Source organism: Sturnus vulgaris, unplaced genomic scaffold, assembly GCF_052056855.1.
Source record: "Sturnus vulgaris isolate bStuVul1 unplaced genomic scaffold, bStuVul1.hap1 Scaffold_195, whole genome shotgun sequence".
Taxonomy (NCBI): Eukaryota; Metazoa; Chordata; class Aves; order Passeriformes; family Sturnidae; genus Sturnus; species Sturnus vulgaris.
In genome coordinates this window covers 14,560,036-14,572,148 of record NW_028276170.1, presented here as the reverse complement: position 1 = coordinate 14,572,148, position 12,113 = coordinate 14,560,036, and the positions used below count along the sequence as shown (strand labels likewise).

Genomic DNA, 12,113 nt, shown 5'->3' with positions numbered 1-12,113 from the left:
AGGCATATCCCAGATACTTCCACTGTGAGTCCGATTTGATCCTTGTCACCTCCAGTAGGATCCCAGCTACTCCCAGATACTCCCAATACTATTCCAGTCACTGCAAGTGTGACCCTGTCAGTCCCAGTATGACCCCCGCATGGGCCAGCTGCTCCCAGTGTGATCCCAGTTACCCCTGCATTTTTCCAGTTTCTCTTATTCACCCCTACTACAGATCTGATCATTCCCAGCATGATTCCAGTCAATCTACTAGTCTCTTCCAGTGTATCTCACTTGTCCCCTGCATGCTCCCAGTTGCTCCCAGTAGCCCTCAGTGTGGTCCCAGTATATCCCAGTGTGATCCCTAGTGCCCCAGTTCTGCTCCCAGAGAGTTCTTGTCCCAGTCCTGGTGTACCTCGGTGTCTCAGTCTGTCCCAGTCCCTTCCCTTCACCCGCCCTACCCCACTTCCATTCACTGGGACCCCCCTGCACCCCCTTTCCCGGGAATCCTCCTCTGCCAGCCCCTGGATCTCCTGTTTCTGTCACCCCGGGGACCCCCAGAGCCCCATTCCCGGCCAGCCCGGGGCACCTCACCCCCAGGCCTCCTTTTCCTGGGAAACCCGAACTGGGCACGGGGCTCTCCAGCCGCTCTGGGATGTATGATCACCCAAAGGAAAGGGAGAGAACAGGAGAGGGAGAGAAAGAAGGAGATTGGGAATCAGAGATCGGGGTCACAGAGCCCAGTCCTGCTCCGCCAGGGTGGGATCAGCACCCGCAGGAAAAATTGGATCTCGGTGCTCCCCCCGCTCCGGGCCGAACCCGGCGGGTTCCGGGCAGAGTTCGAGCGCAGGGTCCGGGAGCGCAGCACAGCCCGGCCCGGGGGTCCCGCAGTGCGGGGCTGTGCAGGGTCTCAGGTGGATCCAGGGGGGCGTGGCCAGTGCTGGGGGCGTGGCCAGTGCTGGGGGCGTGGCCAGTGCTGGGGGCGTGGCCAGTGCTGGGGGCGTGGCCAGTGCTGGGGCGTGGCCAGTGCTGGGGACGGGCCCGCAGCGGAGCAGCGCGATGGCTCCAGCGCTGGGTCCGGGGCTGCTCTTGGGGCTCCTGGGGCTGCTCTGGGACCCGGGGGGCGCGACGAGAGGTCAGTGGGACGCCTGAAATCGCGACCACCCTGAACTTCCATTTCCGGACACCGGGAACCCCTCTGAACCCTCATTTTGGGTCCTGTGAATCCCCCTATCTCTTTGCCCGGCACCGAGACCCCCTTGAACCCCCATTCCTGGGCACTGGGACAGTCCTGAATCTCCATTTCCGGCCTGAGAACACCCCTGCACCCCCTTTCGATCATCTCGTTTTTCCCAAACCCCATTCCCTCCCTTTTCCTTGAACTTTGGACTCCCCAGACCTCCCAGCTTTCTGTGTCGTCCCCCCCCCACCCCGTTTTCCACTCCCGCCGCTTCCCGAAACGGGGTCCCTAAGGGTCCCGGGTGTCCCAGGGGTCTCAGGAGGGTCGCAGCGGAGATCCAATAGGATCCAGATGAACCCCCTGAAATTCCCCCTTTTCCCTGTCCCCTCCCCCACCGCACTCCCTCCGTGTCTTTCCCGTGTCCCAGGCTGAGCCTCCGAGATCCACTCGCCTCTTCCAGCTCCAGACTCCCCTTTCCCGTCACCCAGAGACCTCCTGGCCCCCCATTCCTGCTCTTCCCAGCCTCAGACCCCACTTTCCCTCAACACCGAGGACCCTTGGACCCCCTTTCCTGGGCACAGGGACCCCCTGGATCCCCGATCCCGCCTCTCCCAGTCCCTTCCTTGACCTTGGACCCTTCCCGGCTCTCCTCATTCCGCTTCCTGCCCCCCCAGTCTCTGCGTCCCCCCACTTCTCCACCCCCTGCTCGTCCTGCTGGGGGGGGTCCCAAGGGGACCGGGAGGGTTTCTGGGGGTCGTGGAGGGTCCCAGGGGGGATTCTGGGCTCTGGGCCCCCCCCTGAATTTCCAGTCCTGGGCACTGGGACCCCCCTGCACTCCCTTATCCAGTACCAATCCCCTCCTGCACCCCATTTCCCGTCCATCCCGCCTTCCCCAGCCCCTCCTTTTCTTTGAACTTGAGACCCTCCGGACCCCCATTCCTGCTTTTCTCAGTCCCCAGCCCCACCTTGACCTCTGCATTAAGGACCCTGAGCCCCCCATTCCAGCCATCCCAGGTCTCTCCACCTTATGACCCCTCTTTCCTTGGCACTGGGGACCCCTGGACCTCCTTTCCTGGGCACAGGGATTGCCTGGAGCCCCTCTTCCATCTCTCCAAGTCCTTGTATTCCCCTTTCCTTCACACTGGGAGTCTCCTGAGCCCCATTCCTGGGCACTGGGACCCATGCACCCCATTCCCACCTCTCCCAGTTCCTCTTTCATTGATCCATGACTCACTCAACCCCCCTAAATCTCCGTGTCCCCCCAGTTCTCCACTCCCTGCGTTACCTGTCTGTGGCGGTGTCAGAACCCAGCCCGGGGGTCCCTGAGTTCATGATGATTGGGTACCTGGATGGGATCCCCTTCGAGCGCTACGACAGCGAGCGGGGCCGGGCGGTGCCACTGACACAGTGGATAAAGGATGGAGCCGAGCCGGGATATTGGGATAGGATGACTGAGACCTGCAAGAGGAACCAGCACATGGATGCCAGGAACCTGGAGACACTGCGGGACCGGTACAACCAGAGCAGGGGTGAGTGGGGGCATCTGTGGGGCTGGGATGGCATCCATGGGGGTGGGATGGGATTTATGAGGCTGGGATGAGGATTCACAGGGCACGAAAGGGGCTGAGATGGGGATCCATCAGGCTGGTATGGGCTATCTTGTGATCCGTGGGTTGGGATGTGGATCCATGGGGCTGGGATGAGGCTCTGTGGGGCTGGGACACAATTCCATGGGTCTCTGTGGGTACAATCTCCCAGGTCTCCACACCATACAGTGGCTTTCCAGCTGTGACCTCCTGTCCGATGGGAGCGTCCGTGGGTCCTACCGGGATGGCTACAATGGGCAGGATTTCATCTCCTTTGACCTGGGATCCGGGAGATTGGTGGCGGCCGACAGCGCTGCTGAGATCACCAGGAGGCGCTGGGAAGGTGAAGGGACAGTGGCTGAGAGCTGGACGAATTACCTGGAGCACGACTGCCCGGAATGGCTCAAGAAATCACGTCAGATATGGGCAGAAGGAGCTGGACCACAAAGGTGGGAGCAGAATTCCTGTGGGAATGTGTTGCCCATGTGTTCAGCCTTCTGATTGTTGACAGATAATTTTTGCAGTTTCTCACACTCTGTTCTTGTAAACAATGAATGTTTTGCATTCCTCTTTGGAGGAAGAGAGAATTGATGGGACCTATCGGGTCAGGAGGTATTATCCTCACTGTCCAATCCGTGGTCACTGTTGGAATTCTATAAATAGACATGAAATGTAAATTAAATGGTTCTTTTCCTGCTTGATTCCTCAGAGTCACTGAGTGTGTGTCTTTCCCTCTGTGTCATTCGGTGACAGGAATTTGGAATTTTGGAATGGACAACTTGGTAACATGGAAATTCCTGTGAGAATTCCAGTGGCAGATCTCACCCCCATCCCATTCCAATGGAATTCCATGGGCTGATCTTACCCCCATTTCATTCCAGTGGGAATTCCATTGCCAGATCTCACCCCCATCCCATTCCCATGGAATTCCATGGATGTCTCTCACCGTTATCCCATTCCAGATCCCCCTGATGTCCATGTGTCTGGAAAAGAGGAACACGGGACGCTGATCTTGTCCTGCCACGCGTACGGATTCTACCCCAGCTCCATCGCAGTCATCTGGATGAAGGGGGATGAAATCTGGGATCAGGAGACAGAGTGGGGCGGGATCGTTCCCAACAGCGACGGCACCTTCCACACCTGGGCCAGGATCGAGGCGCGGCTGGAGGAGCGGGAGCAGTACCGGTGCCGGGTGGAGCATCCCGGAATGTTGGAGCCTGGGATCTACGCTTGGGGTGAGGCTGGGAATGTGGAATGTGGGAATTTGGAATTTGGAATTCCCAAATGGGGATTCCCCTCCCCCTCCTCACCATCCCACATTTTTCAGAGCCAACATCTGGCAGGAATCTCACCGTGGTGGTCGCTGTGTCCGTCGCTGCCATCATCATCCTCATTGTCCTCATTGGATTTGTCATCTGGAAGCGCCAATCTGGTAACACACGGGATGGGGGTCAGGAAGGGGCACGGATCCACCCAGCACTGTTCTGGGAATCCTGTGCCACCAACACTGATCCCACTGTTTTTCCACAGGGAGGAGGGACAGAATGGATGCAACATGGCAGCCAGTGAGTACCAGTGGTGGATCCAGCTCTGGATCCTCTCCGTTTGGATCCCAGGATGGATCCTGGAGTTAATCCCAGTGGATTAACTGGATCTGTGCTGGAATCTCATGGATCTTCTCTTTCTGCAGGAAATGACATGGGAACCAACGGCTTGAGTACAGGTACACAATGGGATCAGGGTGGGATTCCAGAGGAGAATCGGGGCAGGATGGACAGATTGGGATCAGGGAGGGATTCTGGATCAATGCAGGGGTCCAGAGCAGGATCAGATGGAATTGTGGAGTGGAATCGGGGCTGGATTCTGGAGTGGGATCAGGTGGGATGGATGGGGCAGGATTGTTGCAGGTTGGATGGAGCAGCGTCAGTTGGGATGGATGGATGGATGGATGGATGGATGGATGGATGGATGGATGGATGGATGGATGGATTGGGTGGGATTGGGTGGAATTCCAGAGTGGGATTAGGGCAGAATGAATGGGACGGGATTGCGTGGGATGGATGGAGCAGGATTGGGGCGGGATGAGGTGGGATTCCGAAACAGCTCCCACTCTCCATGGGCTCCAGCCAGGTCCATCCTGTGGGATGGGGACATGGAGAGGGTGACACCGTGACCCTCTCTCATCCTGACAGAAATCATTGCCTGAGCGATCCATGGAGCTGGATCCGGCCCCTTCCCTCTTCCCAGGAAACCAGGAGATGCCAGCAGAGCTCATCCCACTGTTCCCATCCACCCACAGCTTTTGCTAACAGATACATTTCCCATTTTCTAGTGTTTTAAAGCTAAGAATTACAAATATTCCCAATGCTTTTGTTCTGGTGTGAAATTATCCTACTTTGGGCAATAAATCCTGCTTGGGGCAATAAATCCGGGTTCCCTCCTCCAGTGGCCGACAGTTCCTCACTGGGAGCCAGGAGTGGGAATAGGGACACTGGGGACAGGGATAAGGACACTGGGGACAGGGATGGGGACGCGGGGATTGAGACACCAGAATGGGATAGGGACAGCAAGGGACAGAGATGGGAACAGCAGGAATGGGAATGGGGACAGCAGGAATTGGGACGGGGACACCAGGAGCAGGATGGGAAGACCAGGACTAGGGTGGGGGACACATTCATGGGAATGGGGACACCAGGATCAGTGTGAGGACACCAGGACTGGGATGGGGACACATAAAGGGGGACACCAGGACTGGGATGGGGACACCAGGAGCAAAATGAGGGCTTCTCAGCCACACCCAATTCCATCCCCCAGGTTTTGTTTCCTGCTCCATGTCCCATATCCCATGTGTCCCCAGGAGAGTCTGTGTAGCAGTCCATCATGGAAGGGACAGGCTGGGAACTGGCCCCACAGCAGGTAACAACCCTGGACACTGAGGAGCCAAGACAGACAACATCCAGTCACACTATGGCGAGCAGTAGAGGAGAAGAAAAGGATTATGGGAACTACTGGGCATAACCATGCAAATAGAGACTGCACAAGGGTCTGTGATTGGCTGGAAGCTTTCTAGAACATTCCTTCATAGTCTGTATCAGTGTCTGCTCAACCCCATTTTAGGGTCTTCTAAAGGGGCCTTTGTGCACCCTTTTTATTTCTCCTTACACTTTCAGTTTCTAGCCCTTTAGTCATTCCAGTCCCTTTATTATTTATTTAGCCATTTCACTGACACCAGCCCGGGGTCAGGGCAGGCCAAGCCCCGACAAGTTTGGCCATGTCAGGCTCCTGGAAGGGCAGTGGGATGGGAGAGGGGTCAGGCCAGGCATCGTTGCCCCCAATGGTCCTTGAGTGTTCCAAAACTGGGGCTTGGAGAAGTTCCCTGGCCATGACCATGGCCATGACACAAGTACAAGATGGCCATGGGATGAGAGTGACCATGGCCATGAGATGACCATGACACAACCACAACCCTGACCAAGAGATGATTTGGACCAAGAGATGACCATGGGTTGGCTGTGGCACAACCATGGCCTTGGGGTGACCCTGATGTGATCGTGGCCATGAGATGACCATGAGGTGACCATGACATGATCATGAGGTGACCATTACAGTGAGATGACCGTGAGCATAAGATGATGGTGATCAGGAAATGACCATGACCATGAGATGGCCCTGACCATGAGATGACCACAAGATGATGGTGACAATGAGATGACCACGAGATTGCCATGACACCACCACGGCCATGAAATCCTGAAGGCCATGAGTTGATCATGACTGTGACCATGACACATCTTGACCAAGAGGTGACCACGAGATGACCACAACACACCATGGCTATGTGGTGATCAAGACCATGAGATGATCATGACACAACCATGGCTGTGAGACGATTGTGACCATGAGGTGACTGTGAGGTGACCATGACTATAGGAAATAAGAAAAGCCTTACAGAATAAGTGTGGGAAGATAGGTTGAAAGGATAGTGCAGAAGGCAATCTTTCCCAATGAATTACACCTGTACTAATTACTGAGGAGTGCAAACAGCCTTGCCTGCCCAGTGAGGATGGGTGTTTTATAAAAGAGTGGGCTAGCTGGCCACTAGTCACAGTCACAGTTACAGTTGGAGCTTGAGACTGAGGATCTGCTGCAGTTTGGGGTGGAGTCTGCTGGCTGTGCTGTGAGGAGAGAAGGAACATGGGGTTGTGCAAGGGGCAGATAAGGTAAGAAGTTGTTGTGACAGACAGGGTTAGGTGGCCAGATAAGGGACAGGCTGGGGTTTAGCCAGTGATGTAGAAGGAAACTTGCAGAGAGGAGAGACAGAGTCAGAGCTGTATGGAGCTGCCTGTAAGAAAAGGAGTCAGTGCTGTGTGGAGCTGCCTTTGAGGGAAGGGGTTAGGGTTGGCTGAGAGAAGTCCACAGAAAGAAGGCATGTAAAGTTTTTAATAAAGGATTGATGGTGGTATCAGTCCAGTCCGTCTCAACATAGTTACTACATAATGGTGGTGCCAACGTGGTTGGACTTGGGCTGTAGGGTGAGGTACAGCAAGAGATGGAGCCCAGGGAAGCTGAGAGCAGTGGGGGAAGCCGCTGGTCTGAACCTGATTGACTGTGACACCTGAAGGGATGCTTATCCAGATGAGCCACTAGCAACAGACTGTTTTATGTGTATTAAAAAAACACTTGGGGAAAAAAATATGTTATTAAGGTTGATGAAAGCACTGCCTTTAGTGTTAGAGTATGGAAAGAAGTTGGGGAAAGACCGTGGGATGCAGTATGCAAAGGGGACAAGGCAGCTGCAAATTTGACTGCCACCTGGAGATTGCTCTATGAGACTCTAAAAGAATAGAAAACAGAGCAGGAGGTAGAAGAAGAATCAGAGCTAGAAATTGAAGTTAATGGGGAGCAAGAGAAGAATGAAGTTCAGCTTGAGAATGTGCCTTTCCCTGAAGTAGAGCCTGCTAGAGCTGCCTCTGTGTCCCCCAAAAAGCTGAATTAAGAGTCAAGTTCAAATATGTTACTCCTGCACAGCAGTTAGTTAAAATAACTTTACAAAAGCAACTAAGCTGAAGAAGGAAAAAGTGAAGTAATTAAAGGAACAAGACACAGGAAAAGCTGGAGATGGTGGTTCTGCTGTTGAATGCAATGTGTCTGTTTGATGCTGAAATATATATATTGTGTTTATGAATTGCAGCTTTCTGCTTTTTGAGCTTTAATAGTATGTACTGTGTGAATCTGGGTAATGTATCAAGCTTAATTCACAAAGGCATTTCAGAGCTAAGAGAATCCTTAGGTTGATGTTCTGTACTGCTAAAAGCCAAATTTATACCAAAGTAATTTTAAAAAGAAAGTTAACAATCACTGAGAAAAGAATGAAGAATCAATCAGAATTAATTGGATGTGGTTGTTAATGCTGCTGTAAACTTTCACTTTGGGTAATGAAAACGGAATAAATTGGTTATATGTGAGGAGAAAAATAATAAGACTCTTGGCTCTGGGGAAAGGTAAATGTCTAATCAATCTACAGCATGCAGACAATTATTTCTTATATAAGAACTTGCTGAAAGAAACAACCATGAAGTAAAGCTAGGCAAACTACTTGTGATATTTGAGAACTAAGATTTCAAGTATATGTCCTTATTGTGATGTGTTGCCCAAACAATTGTATAACTGTTAGTCTGAGGTGAAATATGTGAATGTGTCATCATGTCAATTTATTTTAATTAAATAAAAAAGGGGGAATTTGTGGGAAGATAGGTTGAAAGGCTAGAAGGCAATCTTTCACAATGAACTACACCTGTACTGGTTACTGAGGAGTGCAAACAGCCTTGCCTGCCCAGTGAGGATGGGTGTTTTATAAAAGAGTGGGCTAGCTGGCCACTAGTCACAGTCACACTGGCAGTTGGAGCTTGAGACTGAGGATCTGCTGCAGTTTGGGGTGGAGTCTGCTGGCTGTGCTGTGAGGAGAGAAGGAACATGGGGTTGTGCCAGGGACAGATAAGGTAAGAAGTTGTTGTGACAGACAGGGTTAGGTGGCTGGGTAAGGGACAGGATGAGGTTTAGCCAGTGATGTAGAAGGAAGAAGGAAACTTGCAGAGAGGAGAGGAGGAGTCAGAGCTGTGTGGAGCTGCCTGTGAGGGAAGGAGTCAGAGTTGCCTAAGAGAAGTCCATTGAAATAAGGCATGAAAAGTTTTTAATAAAGGACTGTTGATGATGCCAGTCATGTCCATCTCAACATAATTATTACATCCCCCCATGTCCTCACCTATATCTCAGTTCAAGGTCTTTATTTTTACCTCAAGAAGAATTTTTATTTTTTTATTTTTACCCCATGAAGAAAAATGAAAAGCGAATCAAGGTCAAAAGAAAGGAATTTCCTTGTCCATGCCAGCTGAGGATCCATGTGCTTTGGTGGGAGGGAAGAACCTGTTTTGGAGGTGTTCCCACCCCACTGTCTCCAAAATCTTGGTCTTTGCTCCAGTTCATCAGTATTTGCTGCAGAAGACACCCTTGGGCAATAGGAAATCAAAATTGTGGAATCACTGAGGTTGGAAAAGATCTCCAAGACTGTTCAGTATTCTTTGATGCCACCAGAAGATAGGACTGAATGCAGAAGATTTTTTTTTGCTTGAAGTCAACAAATCTGCTCTCCCCAAGGAATTCCCAATGTCAGTTTGGGTCCCAATGGACGTTCCTGCCCCTGCATTCATCCAGGTGTCCACAGGGAGCCAGGAAGATGTGGAGCCCCCCAGCCAGGTGTCTTCCCAACACGGATCACCAGGGTCACTGGGGAATCTCTAACTGATGTCTAGAGAGGCTGGACAGAGTTAAAGGAGTCAAGGAGGTTTTTACTAAAAGGCCTTCAAAGGATTCACCTTGGGCAGTACAAGAGCCCGGCCGTGGCTCTACCCAAGATGGACGAGCGGTCACAGATTTCCACACTTTTATCAGTTTTGGTCAATTTACATCTTGGAGTTAATTGTCCAATTAGAGTCTAGGTTATGAAGTCTCATTCACCCAGATTGCTCTCCTCAATTCATTGTTGTTTACAATTTTTGGGCCTGAAGCTGCAATGGTGTCCTTGGTTCTCAGGCTGGAAAATGATTGTTTTGTCTAACTAAGCTGTGAAGAGAACTTGCTAACACTTTATTTGAAGTTCAGAGTCATGCACTAGGGTAGCACAGAATCTGAAAAATATGAAAATTGAAAATTAAGGCATCTTTTCCCCCCTTTAAAGGCTTAACAAGGCCTTTACCTTGTCAAGTCTCTATTCTAAATATCTGCTAATAATAGGTGTTTAATAATGGATAAGTATCTAAAATATAGTAAATAACAATAAGAAATATTTATCAGCAGATAAATATCTAATAATAGATAAATATCTAACAGTAGAAATGTCTTGCACAGTTGGCTATCATGCAAAGAAGAATAATGATTGTTATGAACATTTCTTTGGGCATAAAAGAGGAATCATTTAAAACATATTTTTATCTGCATCAATCTCTGTTCTTTTAGTAGTTTCAGGAGCAGAAGCCTTCTTAACTCTGGAGCAGTGAATCCAGGATCCTTTGCCAGCAGCTTTGACTGCAGTGAAGGTGGTCAGCAGGACTTGGAATGGTCCTCTCCACTTGGCTTGCAGAGGATCACTGTCCCACCACTTCACACAGACCCAGTGTCCAGGCTGGAAGGGATGTGCAGGTGTGTCCAGTCCTATGGGTCTGGACAGCAGGATGTAATTCTGGAGCTTCTGCAATGTGGAGCCAAAGCCATCAGATATCTCTGTGAATCAAGTTTGCCCTTCACGTGAATTTCACCTGGAACATGTGGAATCTGATATGGCTGCCATACAGTATTTCATAGGGACTGATGTTTTCCCTCCACCTCAGTTGGATGTGGATACTCAGTAAAGCTTCAGGCAAGGCTTGAACCAATGTCATGGATGTTTCATGACCAAGTTTACTAATTTGTGTTTTGAGGGTCCCATGCATACGTTCAATTTCACCACTTGCTTGGGGTCTGTAAGGTGTGTGCAGATCCCAAGTAATTCCCAAAATCCGGCTCGCTTCTTTAACCACTGTTGTGACAAAGTGCTGTTCCCTATCTGATGACATCCCCAAGGGAACCCCAAACCTTGGAATTACATGATTGAGCAAAACTTTCACTCCTTCCTTGGCTGTGTTAGTGCAACAGAGGAAAACTTCCGGCCATCCACTGAAAGTGTCAGCTAATACCAGTATGGACCAGTATCCCTCTTTGCCTGGTAATGCTGCAAAATCTATTTGCCAGTAATCTCCAGGAAGATCCCTGGCCTTTGTTACTCCTAACACAACTTTTTTTCTCATATCAGGGTTGTTTCTACAGCAGATTTAATATTTGCTCGCTACTGATTGTACAATGTCAGTCATTCCTTTTCCTATTATTACCTGTTTTAGATGTTTCAAAAGATTTTCAACACAAAAATATTGAAATGTTTTCATGTCCTCTCTGGGCTAGCTGCCATCTGTAAAAAGCTCCCGATCTGGATTTTCCAGGGGCACGTCCTTCAGGTCTGACCAGCTGGAATAGACCTCTTCAATTGTCTGCAAACAGTCCTGATCAGGCACATCGTCAGTTAAGGTGGAGGACAGAAACATGGCAGGCTTAACAACAGAAGTTGTTCCCAAGGTAACACCATCCTGCTCTAATAACAGCGATTGGTATTTAAGCATCCTATTCCCGGCCAGCCAATGTCCCCCCTTTAGTTTGTGTACAGCTGCTGTGGCATGGGGTGCATACACTACAATGTGTCACCCAAGTGAAACACTTAGTCTTAGAGAAATTAGGATTAGTTAAAAGTTAGTTATTTACTAGAGTTTATTAAATGGCGCTGAATAAACATAGGCCTTGCTGAAAATAATTAAGAGTTAGAAGTTAGAAGAAACTGGCCTTCAGATGGTTATCTGAAACTTAAATAATTTATTGACTGTCATTTTATGTTTGCTCAGCTGTGCTTGCAACGGGAACAGATGAAACTAGTAAGTAGTTTCAATTGCAAGCAGAAACTTATTCAAAGTCATGAAGGGAGGGAAAATTGGGGTTCTCCCAGAAGCCATTTGTATTGTCGTCGATAGAAAGGGTCGAGAGTTCAGGGCGAGGAAGACTCGCCTTTCTTCCTCTTTTTAAGACCCCTCCCCACAAAAACGACCCCAGACTTAATTCAAGAAGCCAACCACGCATGCTTAATAGCTATTCAAGCTAATTACCACAGGAAGCGGGGGGGATGGGAGAGGCTGGTATTATGAATATGTATTTGTTTGAAGCTTTTGTCAATAAATCGACTCTGTGATCACCTGTAATTTTGCAGTGTGTATTGGAGGGTTACCTCAGGTTGC

General features: G+C 50.2%; 1 pseudogene across 1 annotated transcript; it reads left to right on the top strand.

Annotated features, from left to right (window-relative positions):
• Nucleotides 1–1,001: 1,001 nt before the first annotated feature.
• Nucleotides 1,002–5,110, top strand: LOC148218118 (class I histocompatibility antigen, F10 alpha chain-like; annotated as a pseudogene). The gene is made up of 8 exons (XR_015800640.1): nucleotides 1,002–1,114; nucleotides 2,425–2,688; nucleotides 2,918–3,194; nucleotides 3,708–3,980; nucleotides 4,073–4,177; nucleotides 4,276–4,310; nucleotides 4,436–4,468; nucleotides 4,938–5,110. The product of XR_015800640.1 is annotated as a class I histocompatibility antigen, F10 alpha chain-like (transcript).
• The last annotated feature ends 7,003 nt before the right edge of the window (nucleotides 5,111–12,113 follow it).